This window comes from Pan paniscus, chromosome 21, assembly GCF_029289425.2.
Source record: "Pan paniscus chromosome 21, NHGRI_mPanPan1-v2.0_pri, whole genome shotgun sequence".
NCBI classification, from domain to species: domain Eukaryota; kingdom Metazoa; phylum Chordata; class Mammalia; order Primates; family Hominidae; genus Pan; species Pan paniscus.
In genome coordinates this window covers 21735474-21749652 of record NC_073270.2, presented here as the reverse complement: position 1 = coordinate 21749652, position 14179 = coordinate 21735474, and the positions used below count along the sequence as shown (strand labels likewise).

Sequence of the window (14179 nt, the reverse complement as noted above, 5' to 3'; positions counted from 1 at the left end):
CAGTCTCAAGTCATCTTCTTCCCCCAGTCATCAGAAGATGGTAGGAAGAAGGTAAACATTGCGTCTTCCTCTGTTGAAGAGCAGGCATCTTTCAAGAAGCTTTCCAGACATTGAAGCAGATACCAATACCTGAGACCTCCAACCACTGTTCCAGAGGAAAAAGGACAAAATAAAGATTCGAAGAGTCTGCACATTTCTCTGACCATATAAGAAGTATTGGCTGGAGTTTCAGAGAGTTATGAAGTGAACAACTGAAAAATCTCAGAACAGCTTAAGCCAGCACTGAGCTATTCCAACTATGCTTTCTCCTCTGAAGAGGTTTTTTGTTTCTTTATGGAGGTCTATGGAATTCAGCTTAAGCCAGCGAGCGATTCTATCCTGACACTCTATTCAATAAGCTCCAGCAACACCAGAGAAAAAATTCACCCCAGTGATGGTTACCTGGCTTGATGGGCCCCATATCTCCCACCAGGGGTAACTCTAGGCCAGCGCCCTGCAGGAGCACTTCCTACACGGATGGAGATGGCCTTTATCTGTGCTGTCCAATGCGGTAGCCACTAGTAACATGTGGCTCTGAGCCCTTAAATGTGGCTAGTGGGACTGAGAAATGGAATTTGTCATTTTCTTTAAGTTTAATTAACTTTCAATAGCCACAGCAGAGTAGAGGCTCGTGTCTCAGACAACAAAGTCACAGGTGGAGTCAGGAGTTTGCCAGGGTAAGGCTTGGGGTGGCATTTACCTGCTGTGTGAGTGACAAAATGGCGTCTTCCCGCCCTCTCTCTGCTTCCACAGACGGGGGCATTTCTATTCTTTATCTTGCTACGCCTCTATACTTTAAAAATGCATCCTCCACCAATAAAAACACAATTTCAGCAGAAAAGTGGCCAAACATCTCAGAGGGACTCCTGGGGCCCACAGTTAAAGGCTTTGTTCCAACACCACATTTTGTTTCCATGTCTTCTACGTCTAACTAGAACCAAGCTGGCTAAACACTCCACGGGAATCCTCACTGGTGGGCCTGTCTACTCTCCAGGCAGAAAGATTTCCCGGAGCTCTGCAGGCCACTGACTTACCTCCCTAGGGGACACAGGCATAGCATTCACCTGTGGCTTCCCCAGCCTCCTGGTGTGTGGGATGCCCTGGGAGCTCCTTACATGAAAATGTCAGGCTCCTCCTAGACGGGATAGGTCAGAATGGGCAGAGGCAGATCCCCCAAAGCTCTCCAGTGCTAGGGTAACTGGACGCTAGTACTTAGGCCAGCTTTGGGGAAGTGCTGGCCTATACAACAGTGGGCATGAAATCACCAACAGGGATGCCTTCCTCACTCCAGCCCAGAGCTGGTCCAGTAGGGGGCTGAGCAGAGGGGAATTTTAATGTTGTTAGGAAACGTTGTGGTTTCAGGAGGAAGAAAACCATTTTAAGCTTAAACTCTGATCAGGAAGAAGCTCTTTTCCCCTTTACGGAATGCGAAATGCCCATACCTCCATGGAGGTGTGGCAGGAAATGCTACGGAGCCAGCCAGTGAACACAGATGAATGCTCAGTGCCCAGGTTAGAAGGCACGAGAAAGCAAGTGCCGTGTGGGACAGCCATGCCTAGCATTTCAAACGGTGCAGAAAGCCAGTTGTCCATAAGGGGCTGGGAGCACTGGCAGGAGGACCAAGATCAGTGCAGGCCCTCAGGGGACATCAAGAGAAGAGCAACTCCAAGCCACGCCACCTCTGAAATCCCATCAACTCCTTTCTGAGGAGGAACTAATAGTCTATGTCAAATCTTTTAAAGTGTTCTTACCACACACACTAATAATTATTATAATAGAGGAGATGGGAAGAAACTTTGGGAAGGGATGGATGTCTATGGCCTTGATGGTAGTGATGATTTCACTGGTGTCTGCTTCTCCCCAAACTCATCAAGTTGTACACATTAATTACACACAGCTTTATACAAGTCAATCATACCTCAATAACGTGGTTTCAAAAATATTTTTGTGCGTTAGATTTCCAGTTTATTTTCTGCATGGAAGAATGTATACAGGTCTCTGTCTCTCTGGGTGTGGGTCCAATCATTTACAAGTTCTTTTGTTATCTTCTAAAGATTTCAAATTCACAAACCTTACACAAAGGGACTGTGTGTGGCCAACAGGGTTGAATGAAACTTGCCCAGTTGTTACAGCCAGGGTTCCGGAGTTCTGAGAGAACTAGGCAAGTGGTTTCCCACACAGAATGATGTCTTACTGAAACTCATTTCTATTGAGTCATTTAAAGGTACCATCTGGCCAGGCATGGTGGCTCACACCTGTAATCCCAGCACTTCAGGAGGACAAGGCGGATGGACCACTTCAAGCCAGGAGTTTGAGACCAGTCTGGCCAACATGGCGAAACCCTCTCTCTACTAAAAATGCAAAAATTAGCCTGGCGTGGTGGTGCACACCTGTAATCCCAGCTGCTCAGGAGGCTGAGGCAGGAGAATCACTTCAATCTGGGAGGCAGAGTTTGCAGTGAGTGGAGATCGCACCACTGTACTCCAGCCTGGACTATAGAGAGAGACTTCATCTAAAAAAAAAAAAAGTACAATCTTAAAATTCTTAGGACTAGAGGCCAAAAGATGGTGTCTTTTTTTTTTAGTGCTTCTTTTCACTCCTCAATATATTTCTATGCCAAAGACTAAGAATATTTGCCCAAATTTTGCCAGCTCCATCTCTTCCCTCCTCTTCAAGAACTCTCTCTAGAGGAAGGGAGCTAAGTTCTCCAGAGCTTTCTCTCACGGGATATGGAGAAAACACATAACATCAACCACCTTTGGTGCAGGAAGAAAACTAATTAGATGGGCAATGCTGTAAGCCATATCTATTTGTTTTAGATTTTCTTCAGTCTAAAAGAGTTGAGCCTGAAATGGATAAATGTGTCATTTCCCTTGAATGTGAGTGAGTATTAGAGACTCATTCTCCTAGACCCATTGAGTGCTCTGTAATTCAAGGGCTTTTTCTTTATTCCTCCAATAAAAATGTCTTGAGGTTTTCTGGAAGTGGAGACCGAAAACACATGAGGGCTTCCTCTCACTGGTTTTGACTCTGATTTTTCAAAGAAGTTGGGTACACCAGAGATAGAGATGTGGACAAAGTGGTCAGACACACACATCGTTCACTCCGTAATGCACACTAACACACTCATAGTGATTCCATGAGCTCTTATTTTCTGCATTTGAACATTTCTTTCTTGCTGTATTATGCTTCTACGCCTCTGTTATTAGATGCACCTGCTCATACAAGTTTGCTATCATTTATCTCACTTACAGTAACATCGAGCACACCATTAGTGTTGCTTAGAATTACCCCAGCTCCAATGAAGATGCCTTAATAGTTTTGAAGGAACGCCACCCAAATTACAGTGTGTGGGCGAGAGAGTTCACCAGTCTATAAATGTGACGATCTTCAAGCATTGTGCTACATTCTCTTTTATTCATTTTCTCTAAAGCAGGTTAAACCTCTTGAATTAAGATCTATGCTCAGATGCCAATGGAAATGGAGTGTGTTCAGAAACTGATGTTTACTTGAATGTGTTTATTGCTTAAGTGTCATTTCTGCCTTCATCCCTTTCATTGTCTTTTTGAGCTTTGAGAAAGGAATCCAGTATTTCCAGTTTTTTCTTTATCATTTCTCCCAAATATGTGCTATTTGAGTTGTTATGGCTGAGAGCTATAATAACTTTCTTTTTTTTAATTGCCCTACTAAATTTTAAAAATAATAGTTAAGGAAGCTTTAGTTGATTTCAATTAAGAGATGCTGTATAAATTGCCTTCCATTCCAACAGTGAAAAGAATTCATATTGCTTTTTAGGATTCTACATGCCTCTTTAAGTCCATGTACAGCCTAACGCCACAGTCATTCCCTTCCTAATTTCTATCTTGCAGAGGCAGGAGACAATCATGGCCAATGGCAGTATTGCAAGCATTGCTGTGCTTGTGCGCCCCCTGCTGGCTTAGTTTTTGGTAACAGCTGTTGAGGGACTAGATCCCAGAGGAAACGGGTACTTACTTTGGTTGAAATCAGCAGAAAAGAATGACGATGACTAACTTGTCTTCTACTGTCTAAGCTTTCAGGAGCTTAGACCCTCACCCAAATGGGCAAGAGTACATATTTTTAGCAATGTCTTGCTTTTCTCATGACTGTCCCAGGAAGTTAGTTCCTTATGCTTTTAAAGCACCTGTCAACAGCACTGTCTTAACCTTTATCGTAGAAAACGGATGCTCCAGGCAGGACCCTTGGGCATGAGGAAGCGGTGTGTGTGTGTGTGTTTGTGTGTGTGTGTGTGTGTGTGTGTGCGATTTTGTCCTGTTGTCCCATTTCCATCAAGTCCTCCATTTTTAAAAATATAAGCAACTGACATTTTCTCAGCCTTCTAAGAGGTGAAATACACATGTGGCTTCAAGGTTCCCACCTCACTACCAGCCGCTTCCAACCCAACAACAGTTTCTACATAGAAACTCTGGGCCACCCACCCGGCTTACAGTGTGCTGAAACGTATCTGTTTAACTGTCCACTGTTACATAATGGAAATGTTACCAAATGGTGATTCTGAAATTTTCTTGTGCCTCCAAAACATAGCTTATTTTCCATTCTCTGACAACCAGCCAATCCCCTAGGCATTACCATCCCCCTGTAGGTAGCCAGCTGAAGCCCAAGCTGTGTTCATCTCTGGATTGCAACATCCCTGAACACGACTGACGAGTGATGGGGCTGACCTCCCAGGCACATGTTAGAATGGATAGTGTAAATCGACACTCCTTTGGGACCAAGATCTCAGACTGTCACAATAGGAAAACAGAGAGAATCTCCTTGGATTGGTGCAGAGCAAACATGGCTGTGGTTCTTGGCCAGCGCAGGCTGCCCTGAAGCAGTAGTGCCCTGTACACTGGCGGGATGTGGTGCTCTTCCCCATCTCTGCCACAGCCAGACCCAGTCCATGCTACACTGTCTCTCCTGTGCCCTCACAGCAGCCTCCCAGCACTTCTTCCCATTTCCATTTGTCCTTCTTACAATCCGCTCTTCCACCCTGAGTCAGAGTATTCTCCCAAATCCCAAACTGATCCAGCTTGCCCTTTGGATTAAAACTTTTCAGGGATGGACACAGTGGCTTGTGCCTGTAATCCCAGCATTTTGGGAGGCCAAGGTGGGAGAATCACTTGAGGTCAGGAGTTTGAGACTAGCCTGGCCAACATGGTGAAACCCAATCTCTACTAAAAATACAAAAATTAGCTGGGCATGGTGGTGTGTGCCTATAATCCCAGCTACTCAGGAGGCTGAGGCAGGAGAATTGCTTGAATCTGGGAGGTGGAGGTTGCAGTGAGTTGAGATTGTGCCACTGCACTCCAGCCTGGGCAACAGAGCAAGACTTCATCTCAAAAAAAAAAACAAAAAACAACAACAAAACTTTTCAAAGATTTTCTGTTGCTTGTTGAAAAACAACTAAAATCCTCAGCTTAGCTTACCAGGCCAGTGGGACCTCTCATCTATCCTTCCAATCAACCTTAGGTCTGAAGAGCCTCCTCTGTTTGCATTGTGAATTTTGTGTGTGCATCCAACATTGAACTTTAAGCTCTATAAGGACAGAGCAGGAGCCAGTCGTTGTTTCCATGGTGCCTAGTGCAGAGCCTGGTATACAGTGGGCTATCCATGGTTCTGACTATTTGCTGAATCAATATGTGAATAACTTGGGTGGCAGCATGGAGAGTTTCAGCAGCAGTGAGAGGCAGTGCCAATAAAGAGGAATACCAGTCCCTTTAGGGCTAACAGGAAAGAGCTCCTTGGTGACAGTAGCTTGCCTCCCTACTCACACTGCTGCATCAGCAGCAAAATAATCAACCACAGACATCTCCAAGTGGAGCCAGAAGATGACAGGCACCATGCTTTAACTGGGAGAACTCGTTGGTGAGCAGAGCTGAGATGCCTCCCGCTCAGGTGCTGAGAAATGTTGGGAGGACCAGAGTTCCAGAAAGTTCCCTGCCCAGGGATAGAGCTCAAAGAAATATGTTTTCTTTTCTCATTATCACTTGTTAAGGTTTTAGGAGTAGGCATATAAAATTAGCAAGCAACAGGTATGTTTCTGGTAATAGAACACAGAAAGAGAAGTAGAACATAGAAGAGAATAGAAGAACATAGAAGGGAAGTTCAAAGAATGAACAAAAAAGATTCAATGAGTTTTAAGGGTTTTAACCAAGTTTTAAGGGTTTTAACCAAGAACCATAGGCTCTTACCACGAAGGCCTACTTTGAGTCATTGAGATACTGTCTCATCTGATTGTATTTTTTTTTTTTTTTTGAGACGGAGTCTCTCTCTGTCCCCCAGGCTGGTGTGCAGTGGTGAGATCTCGGCTCACTGCAAGCTCCGCCTCCCAGGTTCACACCATTCTCCTGCCTCAGCCTCCCAAGTAGCAGGGACTACAGGTGCCCGCCAACACGCCCGGCTAATTTTTTGTATTTTTAGTAGAGACAGGGTTTCACCGTGTTGCCCAGGATGGTCTCAATCTCTTGACCTCGTGATCCGCCCGTCTCAGCCTCCCAAAATGCTGGGATTACAGGCATGAGCCACCGCGCCCAGCCTGATTGTATTCTTTAATCCAATGCTAAGAACATAAAAAATGCTTACAACTTCAAAACATGGTTTAAATGTGTCTGACCCTCTTTATAGATCCTATGTTTTTGAGAGATGACAGGGCCTCTTAAATGTATTTTCTAAGAGATTCTTTGTTATTTAAAGGTCACATCAACTTTGATGGGACCTTTAGGTTCATGTCATATATATTATGGCAGCAGTAAGTCATTTAAGGCATTAGTCACTTTGTAAGAGTCAAGTGTACGTCATTACTTCACCTTAAACGTGTTCAGATTCCCAAGAGAGTTTTCCATTCTCACCGCATGTGCGAAGGAGTGCAAAAGGAGGAATGGGTTTCAAACCCAATCCATTAAAAGCACATTCAAATGGATCCCTATAAGATTTCCCTGTGACATAATCAGAGACAATAGAAAGAAGGGTACCTGGTTTTCTCCAACTGACTTGCTCCAAATGTCACCAGTGCAGAGACTAGAAAATACCATCTTGCTCCTCCTAGAGCTTCTCTAAGTGAATCACTGGGACTAGGGCCTGCTGGAGCTTTGTCTTCTTTTCTTCGGCAAAAATGACAGCCTCAGTGGCACCTCCTGCATGGCCCAGAGGCACCACCCCTTGCTTCCAACTTCAATAATATTCCAAACAAACATGAATCATTGAGTGTGGTTGGGCACCAAAGAAAGCTCTAACTGCACCAAGAGAAAACTTCAGATGACCACGAGGCTCTAATCTCTTGCATCAATTTAACCACATTAATTAAGAGAAAAACAGAAAGAGAGACAAAAAATGAACAATTTGAAGGAGAGTTTTCATACTCTTAAGTGTCATATTGCTATTCTTTCTACTAAGTACTCCTGTAAAATAACAGCAATAATTTCTAAACATAACTGTTTTATATGTGTAAATATATGTATGTATACATTTTCATATAAATATTTATATTTATACATACATTAAATGGTTTATAACGTTGAAAATATTCTTTTAGAGCATCAAGCTCAACATGTCAAAACACTCTCACTACCTTCACCTTCCAAACACACGTGCCACCCCAACTGTCTGATTTCAGTAAGTGACATGACCATCTCCCGGTAAGAAGGCTGGAAATTACATTTGACTTGTCTCTTGCCTCCTTCATTCGTCGGTCCTGTGGAAAATTCCTCCAGATCTCACTCACATCCACCTCCTCTTTCTAAATTCAGTCCTTCCTCCTCGCAACCTATCTGCACAAAACCACCAGATTAACTTAGCACAATTCCTCTATGATTCAGTCAGGCCCCCAGTCAAAACTTTCAACAGCTCCTCATTGTCGACTCAATCTCTTCACAGTCACTCAAGACCCACAGCATTCCGGCCACACCTATCTTTCTTATCCCTGTACTCCACACTAATCCCATTACTTCCCATTGCCAAGCCCTTCCCTCTGCCAGTCCTCCCTCCTCCAAGAGGGTCAATGCCATTCTGTCACTGCAAGCACTTATGGTTGAACATTTCTAGATGCCTCATGGCCAGAAGGTTCTTTAAGTTCTGGCCAAAGTGCCCATTGCTCCATGCAACTTCCTGATGTCCAGCGCAGAATGCTTTCCTTGACTTCTCCTGGACTCCTCAATTGCCCTGTGATGCTCTGTGCACTAGCTTCTCTTCTTAGAGGGGAGTCACTTTCAAGGTCAGGTGACTCCAATCGAAAGAGTCACATTTTACCCCTTGTGCTCTTTCTGTACCATCTTAGGAGGCACTTACTGTCTTCATAATTGTTTGCTAAGAGGAATAATAGACTATAGATGACTTTCTGATTTGAGCATCTTCCTTTCATCCCAAGAGAAAACAAAAGGACATACCTGTAGGTCATAACGCCATCCATACAAAGGCAGGTCAATATTCAAAGCCAAGAGTGCCTGATATGGTTTGGATTTGTGTCCCCGCACAAACCTCATGTTGAACTGTAATCCCCAGTGTTGGAGGAGGGGCCTGCTGGGAGGTGATTAGATCATGGGGGCGGATTTCCCCCTTGCTGTTCTTGTGATAGTGAGTTTTCATGAGACCTGGTTGTTTAAAGGTGTGTAGCACCTCCCCCTCTCACCTTCTTCCTCCTGCTCCAGCCATGTATGATGTTCCTCCTTCCTCTTCACCTTCTGCCATGATTGTAAGTTTCCCGAGGCCTCCACAGCCATGCATCCTGTACAGCCTGCAGAACCATGAGCCAATTAAACCTCTTTTCTTTATAAATTACCTAGTCTAAGGTAGTTCTTTACAGCAATGTGAGAATGGACTAATAGAGAAAATTGGTATTGAGAAGTGGGGCATTGCTATAAAGATACCTAAAACGTGGAAGTGACTTTGGAACTGGGTAATGGGCAGAGGCTGTAACTGTTTAGAGGGCTCAGAAGAAGACGGGAAGATAAGGGAAAGTTTAGAACTTCCTAGAGACTTGTTAAATTATTGTGATCAAAATGCTGACAGTGATATGGACAATGAAATCCAGGCTGAGGTGGTCTCAGATGGAGACGAGGAATTTATTGGGAACTGGAGTAAAGGTCACTTTTGCTATGCTTTAGCAAAGAGGTTGGAGGCATTGTGCCCCTGCCCTAGAGATCTGTGGAACTTTGAACTTGAGAGAGATGAATTAGGGCTGGGCATGGTGGCTTATATCTGTAATCCCAGCACTTTGGGAAGCTGAGGTGGGAGGATCACTTGAGCCCAGGAGTTCGAGACCAACCTGGGCAACATAGTGAGACCCCATCTCTATTAATTTTTTTTAAAAAGAATAAAAATAAATAAATAAAAAAGGGATGATTTAGGATATCTGATAGAAGAAATTTCTAAGCAGCAAAGCATTCAAGATGTGACCTGACTGCTTCTAACAACATATGCTTATATGTGTGAGCAAATAAATGATTCAAAACTGGAACTTATATTTAAAAGGAAAGCAGATGGGGGTCAATTTGAGTCATGCAGGTTGTAAGAAATGTGAGTTTTCACTTCTGTGGTCCTGGACTTTATCCTTGACCACCGGGTAACAATGATTGTCCCCTTGAGCTCACCACCACCTCCAGGACTGCCTGTGTCACATGAGCCACCCAGACCCTGAGGACTGTTAGGCTGTGGCCCTCCTTAGTCTTTTCCTCCTGACAGGGTCATGGCCAGGATGCTGGTGCAGACCATCCACACAGGCACCCAGAAGATCCAAGACATTGAGGCCAAGCAGAACATTGAAGAGAAGATGGTAGCTCCCAGCTACACTAGCTTTAGCATTTACCCTCCCATTACAAAAGAAAAAAGCTCTCTGAGGTGGGCAGGAAAGAAATTTGAGGAGATCCCAACTGCACACATTAGAGCATCCTACAACAACACACAGATCCAGGTAATCTCTGCCACTAATCAGCCCCTTGCCCATTCTTCCTGTGGCACAGAGGAATTTCTGAATGCCAAGAAGGGCACAGGCATTGATGCACAGACAACAGGCATAGCAGCCGTGACAAAAGCTGCAGGAAAGGGTGTTACCCACATCTGAGTTGTGGTGAAAGGCCAGGGGCCAGGACACCTGTCTGCCATCCAGGGACTGACCATGGGGGGCCTGGAAGTGATCTCAATCACAACAACACCCCCATCCCACACAATGGCTCCTGCCCCAAGAAGGCTCCGAGGCTGTGAGGGAAAGGAAGCTTACACTTAAACCTAACCTCAAGTCTCAGCTCCAGTTGGACCTTGCAGAAAGTTCACTGTCAGAGCTCTTTCCAGAATATGGCTTGTTGGAGATCCTTCAGACAGTATGGGAGAGTTTTGCCTCCTTATATAGTGTCCTTTGCTTGCACCTCCAGCTGGGGGTGGATGTGCCCCAGAAGTGAACTTTGCATCCTTAGACAAGAGGGGAGATATGGGGGCAGCTGTGGCCTAGGCCTAACCTCTGCTCTGAGAAAATAAAATAATGTCTGTACCATCTGTTGTAAATAAATAAATAGAAAGCAGAGTGTAAAAGTTTGAAAAATTTGTAGGCTGGCCGTGTGATAGAAAAGAAAAACCCATTTTCTGGGAAGGAATTCAAACTCGCTGCAGAAATTTACATAAGTAAAGAGGAGCTAAAAGTTAATAGCCAAGACAATGGAGAAAATGCCTTGAAGGTGTTTCAGACACCTTCGTGGCAGCCCCTTCCATCACAGGTCCAGAAACCTAGGAGGGAAGAATAGTTTTGTGGGCAGGGCCCAGGGCCCTGCTGTCCTGTGCAACCTCAGGACACTGCTCCCTGCATTGCAGCTGCTCCATTTCCAGCTGTGGCTAAAAGTGCCCCAGATATGCCTCAGGCCACTGCTTCAGAGGGTGCAAGCCATAAGCCTGTGTGGCTTTCATCTGATGTTAAGCCTGTGGGTATGCAGAGAGCAAGAGTTGAGGTTTGGGAGCCTCCACCTAGATTTCAGAGGTTGTATGAAAATGCCTGATGTCCAGGCAGAATTCTGCTGTAGGGGCAGAGCCCTCATGGAGTCTACTAGGGCAGTGCAGAGGATAAATATGGGGTTGGAGCTCCCACACAGAGTTCCCACTGGGGCACTGCCTAGTGGAGCTGTGGAAACAGGTTCATCATCCTCCAGACTCCAGAATGGTAGGTCTACTGACAGCTTGCACCGTGTGCCTGGGAAAGCCGCAGACCCTCAGTGCCAGCCTGAGAAACCATCCGAGGCAGTATACCCTGCAGAGCCACAGAGGCAGAGATGTCCAAGGCCATGGAAGCCCACCCCTTTCATCATTGTGGGCTGTATGTGAGATATGGAGTCAAAGGAGATTATTTTGGAGCTTTAAGATTTAATGACTGCCCTGATGGGTTTCAGACTTGAATGGGTCCTGTAGCCCCTTTGTTTTGGCTGATTTCTCCCTTTTGGAATGGGTGTATTTACCCAATGCCTGTATCTTCATTGTATCCTGAAAGTAACTAACTTGTTTTTTATTTTACTGACTAATAGGCAGAAGAGAATTGCCTTGTGTCATATGAGACTTTGGACTGTGGACTTTGGAGTTAATGCTAAAATGAGTTAAGACTTGGGGGACTGTTGGGAAGGCATGATTGGTTTGCAGTGTGAGAAGGACATGAAATTTGGGAGGAGCCAGGGGCAGAATGATATGGTTTGGATTTGTGTCCCTACTCAAATCTCATGTCAAATTGTAGTCCCCAGTTTTGGAGGAGGTAGTGGTAGTGATTGGATCATGGGGGCAGATTTCCCCTTTGCTGTTCTTATGATAGTGAGTGAGTTCTCACAAGATCTGATTGTTTAAAAGTGTGTAGCACCTCTCCCTTCACACTCTTCCTCCTTCTCCGGTGGTGTAGGACTTACCTCCTTTCTCTTTACCTTCTGCCATGGTTTTAAGTTTCCTGGGGCCTCCCCAGTCATACTTCCTGTATAGCCTGCAGAACCATGAGCCAATTAAACCTCTTTTCTTTATAAATTACCCAGTCTTAGGTAGTTCTTTATAGCAATGTGAGAATGGACTAACACAGTGCCCTTCCACACTGAACTAAAATGACCTGGTCCTTGGTTAGGCACCGTGGCTCATCCCTGTAATCCCAACACTTTGAGAGGCCAAGGCAAGACAATTGCTTGAGACCAGGAGTTCAAGACTAGTCTGGGCAACATAGCAAGACCCTGTCTCTACAAAAAAAAAAAAAAATTAAAAATTAGCCAGACTCAAGTTTGAGGCAGGGGGATCACTTGAGCTCAGGAGTTTGAGGCTGCAGTCAGCCATGATCACACCACTGCACTCCAGCCTGGGAGACCGAATGAGACCTTGTCTCTATGATAAATACATAAAATAATAATAATAATAAATAAAACAAAACGATCTTACTCAGAAGTTGAAAAGACACGTTTTCCTTATTTTTCCCCATCCAAGAAGCTAAGTGACAAAGGCAGAGGGTAAGAACAAGTAGTTTTCCAAGCTCATAAAGAAGAAGAATTGAAGATGGCCATGCTCAGAGCCAACAGGAAGTTCAGAGTTGGGGGAGGGAATATTGATGACCTTCATGTAAGGATTATTGTCCTTATTTTAGGAAGTTCTTATTCAAAATGTTCTTGTAGACATTTTCCTGCTTTTATTTCAAATAAATACTTGCTTTTGTTTCACTTTCATTCAAGCCTTTGGTTTAAAAAAACTGAACCAGAAATGATCATTCAGAACAGATGTTCCCAGAGCAGAAAATCTTATTTCCTAACATAGGAAATATGTTAGGACATATGTTTATTATTTCCACTGATTTCTTATAAGTGGTCCAGAAAAAAAATATCTCCTTCTTCTGCTGCTATGAACAGTGATTTCTAGGAATTCTTGCACCAACTGGAGGACAGTTAGCTGGGATTCAATAGAATCGTATTTTAAATATGGCGCTTGACTTCACAGCCACTCTTTCTCCACAATTCTTCTACCATTTCATATCTGGAAGGAGCCACCTGGATGCACATCTGGAAGGAGCCACCTGGGCCTGGAATGTGAAGAACCCACTTTGAAGAACTAGCACTGATGTAGAAAACATTCTTGTGAGTAAATCATCTTGGCTTCCCCTCCCTCTCCACCCATCCCTCATCCATCTGAAGGTTGATGGACATTTAGATCCAACCCAAGGAAATGAGTTTTTATTCCCTCCTTGTCTCTCTCTTTCTCCCTGGGTCTTCTTGCAATACAAATCTCAACTAGGATTTCTATTAATTTAAAAACTCTTAAGACTAGATGAAAATTCAGATATCTCTTAGTCCATTCCTTGCCTCTGGGCCTGGTTGCTCTTAATCCATCTGCCAGGTAGCTCTGTGGACAGCTGTGAAAAATCTCCGTAGTCAACAGCTGCAACTCTTCCACATATAGTGTGTCTTGTTTCTGATTTCTTGAATCCAAAGGATATCACAAAGCTTTATTTTGTTTTCTTCATGGCATTATCTGAGGCCTTGCTAAATCTTGCTTGCTTGCGTGTTCAACTGTCTCCATCTTCTGGCATTTACATTCCCTGAAAATGGAACTTTTTCTTGGTTATTGCTCCGTCCCCAACAACTTGTGAGCTGGGCATGGTGGTTCATGCCTGTAACCCTAGCACTTCAGGAGGCCGAAGCAGTAGGATCACTTGAGCTCAGAAGTTTGAGACCAGCCTCAGCAACATTGTGAGACCCTAAAAATTAAAAAATACATTATTTTTATTATTTAATAATTAAAATTTCATTACATCTACTAAAAATAAAAAAAATTATCTAGCATGGTGGCATGCACCTGTGGTCCCAGCCACTCAGGAGGCTGAAGCAGGAGGATCACTTGAGCCCAGAAGTTCAAGGACGCAGTGAGCTATGATGTTGCCACTGCACCCCAGCTTGGGCAGCAGAGCAAGACCCTGTCTCAATGAATAAGTAAATACTTGTGGATTGATAGCAGTCAAAGTGAGGATATGTTAACAAAACATCCATTTTTCCTGATACTTTCACACAAGGAACTGTGCAAAATGATTGAATTAAATACTAAATGGTTATAAGTAAAGAGATGGTCCAGAATATTCTTCCCATAAGAGGAATGTCAAGCTGTAAAGACTCAAGCCAGCCTGTGAGTGTTAAGCAAA

The 14179-nt window shown here is 44.2% G+C and overlaps 1 pseudogene; it reads left to right on the top strand.

Annotated features, from left to right (window-relative positions):
- The first annotated feature begins 1464 nt into the window (after nt 1-1464).
- On the top strand, nt 1465-10254 carry LOC100979775 (small ribosomal subunit protein uS11m-like; annotated as a pseudogene).
- The last annotated feature ends 3925 nt before the right edge of the window (nt 10255-14179 follow it).